Raw genomic sequence first — 4,024 nt, forward strand, 5'->3', positions numbered from 1 at the left:
TTTACCGACGGAATCTAAATCCGTCGCTGTCGGCGACGGAATATTTCCGTCGCTGGTTTATATAATTCCGTCGCTAACTTGTTTGCCGTATTAGCCCTCTTTCCGTCGCTATTTGCGACGGCACAGTCCATCGCTATTAGCGAGGGAGAATGATAGTCCGTAGCTATTTCAGACGGAACAGACAGTCCGTCGCTAATTGCGACGGAGGTTTCCGTCGCTAACGGCCTAACATTTTTATTTCCATTACTTTGCTAATTCCCTCGCTAAATCCCAAAACTAAGCTCATCACTAGAACACAAAATCACCCCTCAACTACAAGAAATACTTCAGTACATGAGATTGCAGCAAATACCATTTTCGAGACATGTTATCATGGATTGGCTTGTGATTTTGCTGGATTAAGTGCATCACTTTGGGAAAAGTTTCCATTTGAATAAAAAAGATTATGAACAAAGGGGTATATACTATATACCAATAACAGATGGCTAAATGAGAAGAGAGGTTTAATGATATGCATATGGCAGATTTTGACAAATTAAACATACTGGATGTTCAAAGAAATTCTTCAGTACCTTGTATGTGAGATAGCTTTTAATTTGTCAAATAGACAATAGACACCACATGATATGGCAAGGAATGCAACATACTGGATTTTTTCTCCTTTGCAACCGACAAACTATTCCTGCAAATCAATTTTGAAAAAGGAACATCTCATTAAAGAGCTTAGGGAATAAATAGTAAACTTGAAGGTGACTGGGGGGAACTTGTAACAATAGAACAAAAATATGAAAATAGCTTTGCACAATGTCTATGAAGAAAAAAGAAAAAACAGTGTAGAAAATAAATAAAAGGGAAAGACAAAGGACAAAAGTGCTTACACAGAGTATATTGAGAAGAGAAACTTAGAGAAAATTATTGATGAGCTTCCCCCACTGTATTTAGGGCCTTCAAATCTAAAATAACATGACCCAATTATCAAGGGAATCAAAACCATAGAAAGAAATTATGTTCAAGTGAGTTTAAAGCTAATCCAAGCATGTTTGTGTTTACTTCTAACACATTCATTTACCAAGGGAATCAAAACCATAGAAAGAAATTGGCATTGAAACTTGGATTATTTTGTTATATGCATAGTTGCATACTAGCCAAGCATTCTAACAAAGGACAGCTAAAAAGAAAAGTTCATCTGTAAAAGAAATAGAAGTTTCCATCTCAATAGGTAGCAGATTAGTATAAAATCATGAATTCAATTCACGGTTGGAAAGGGACATCAGAACTATGCTACTAATGGTCAGATTATATGCTCCAGAGTATATGAAGAGAAGTTTAAGAAATCACTTCAAAGTCTGACAAATCTAAAATCATAATACCCAATACAAGTGTACATGTATATGAAGTGGAGAAAACATGGTTAATACATTAAACCTACAACTTGTGAATTAAAAAATAGAACTATGATGAAAGATCACCTAAAGAAGGTTGTCAATAGCTCTATGTACAAATTGTACCAAATTCAGAATTACATTCAAGTAACAAGAATTAACAAGAGATCACTAACATAACAAAATCTAAAGAGTATTGATGGTGGCTAAGAATTAACCAAAAAAATGAAATCTACACGGTCATATAATGACAGTCCAACAAGAAAGAGCAGACACACATTCAAAACTAAAAGCTCTGGAGAAAGTCAAGACAACATATCATTAAGTGGCTAGTGTTAGATATTGGCCAGCAGAGAAAATAAATGGTAAGTACCTTGAGAGATTGAAGTAAGGATTGAAAGTTGGAAACGGAGAAGCAGAGATGGTGGCCGAACACGCGAACGGAAGGTGAGATGAGGTGGAGATCGAGACGAGAGGAGGGAAGGCGCAGCCACACAAACAACTTCACGCGAACGGTGGAGTAGGAGCGCCGGCAAGGACAACGGCGGCGCCCATGAGAGAGAGTGTGAGAGTTGACAGGAAGTTTCTGAGTGTGTTAGGGTTTTTTCTGAGAGAGCATGAGTAAATACAGTAGATTGTTTTAGTGTTTGGACTTGAAATTGAAACATTTTAACCAGCTAGTGTTTGTATAGTAAAAATTATATATCTCAAAACTTATTAGAACAAATGTAAGCTAGTTCAAATGGTTAAAAGTTTCTCTTTTAGAAACAACAACGAGGTTGCTTTTCCGTCGCTAATTTATAAAACAACACTTTTAGTTCCAAAACCATGCACCCGTCCCATTCCGTCGCAATTAGCGAGGGAAAACATTTCCCTCGCTAAAATCCCTCGGTAAATTGCATTTTTTTAGTAGTGGCTGTTTCCCTCAATTTTTTCCCACGAAATCATTCCTCTTTCTCACCCTCACTCTTTCCCCCTCCTCGTCGCCCTCACTCTTCTTCCTCTCAACGTCTATTTCCTTCTAATATCGACGATGGCGACGTCATCCGTGTTTTTATGATATCGAGTGTGAGTAAGTCATACATTGGAATAATTAAAATATGTTGAGCACTTTATAAGTGAGAGGACCCATACACTCAATGTCTTAAGGTTTTGGGTGAAAGATGTGGTGTCAAATCCACTTGTGTTTTTCTTTTTCGCCTAGTGTGATGATCTCTCTGAGTTTTATTCCTCTCGCGGTCCAATAGTTGTATCAGAGCCGATGATGGGCTCTCAAGATGATGTCAAGATCATGAGGAAGGAGATGAAAATAATGATATGATTTTTTATTTGATTTTTTTAAATTAATTTTTTTCAATGCATGGACTAAATTGATAATGTCAGAGACCAAATTGAAACCCACGTGACACATAACGTGACACCGTGGACTTTTCCGCCCCAGAGACTAACGAGAAAGATGCAAGAGGACGAAGGTGACCGGCGATTACAACCTCAAGGGCATTTTGAGAAATTTCTAAAGTTCAGGATGAAAATGACCGACGCCTACAACTTCAGGGACTATTTAAACGATTCACTTTAAACTAGTGTTTTTTTCTCATGCGTTGCACGGAAAATATATCTATTGTATTTGATATATCAATTAATCATGAATGTGATTATGCGTGTTTGTTTAAATCTTAAATAATTAGGGCAAATCTTTTAAAATTCGGTTTCAAGATCTGCTTTAGAATTAGGAAACACGTGTCAACAAAAGATAAATTATCTAATTCTTTTATAATATATATTAATATATAGAGGAGGAGATCACTGATGCAATATTTTAGATAATTAGGAAAAATCTTTAAATTTTAATGGATTATAATCTCAACATTACATGTTTTTTTTATATTGTGGATCATGAGAAAGAATAAAAGGAGAAATCACGGGATTCCTGTAAATATGTAGTAAATTAGACTTGAGACTTTTCCTAATTCAAAGAGATAATAAAAACGGTTTCAAGATTTGTTTTGGAAATAAATTTAGTAAGGAGTAATCTAGGTAAATCTTAGATAATTAGGGAAAATCTTTTAAAATTCGGTTTCAAGATAAAATCTATAAACACTACAAAGGGAGAACTTTCTTGCTACTGTTCACTAAGAGAAATTTATAGCATGTGTGTTGGTGCACCATAAGGTCATGATTTGGGGTACTTTTTGGCCCTTTACATTGTTTTTCCTATTACAGATATACTTTTCATAGTTTGTTTATGTAAAAATTGTACCTTTTTGTCAGCTTTCTTGCGTTTGCAGTCATTAGGTAGAAAAAAAATCTGTAATTTTTATTATTTAAATTCTGAGTAGGAAAAGATTGCATATTAAATTTCTTTATGATATAATTTGGGTTAAGTAATAGCTCATTAGGGAACAGAGTTGTAAAACAAATTATTATTTAAAGAAGTAATTTTTATTTGATAATCGAGTCATTTGTTTACAGGAGGAAATTAAATACATTTAGTCAAATTTTAAAAATAATTAATAGTTATAATTAGGTAATTAAATTATTAAGTTTAGGTTTGGAATAAGATTTAAAATAGGGTTAAGTCTTATTCTATTGTTCAAAACACGATCCAAATTAGGTTTCCCCTTTTCTTATCTTCCGTAAAA

The 4,024-nt window shown here is 34.4% G+C and overlaps 1 long non-coding RNA gene across 1 annotated transcript; it reads right to left on the reverse strand.

The window, feature by feature from the left end:
* Positions 1-2,017, reverse strand: LOC130749054 (uncharacterized). The gene is made up of 3 exons (XR_009022838.1): positions 1,756-2,017; positions 879-953; positions 1-682 (listed from the first exon to the last, which is right to left on the reverse strand). It is a non-coding gene; the product is annotated as an uncharacterized LOC130749054 (long non-coding RNA).
* Between the last annotated feature and the right edge of the window lie 2,007 nt (positions 2,018-4,024).

The sequence above is a fragment of the Lotus japonicus genome, chromosome 3, assembly GCF_012489685.1.
Source record: "Lotus japonicus ecotype B-129 chromosome 3, LjGifu_v1.2".
Lineage (NCBI taxonomy): Eukaryota > Viridiplantae > Streptophyta > Magnoliopsida > Fabales > Fabaceae > Lotus > Lotus japonicus.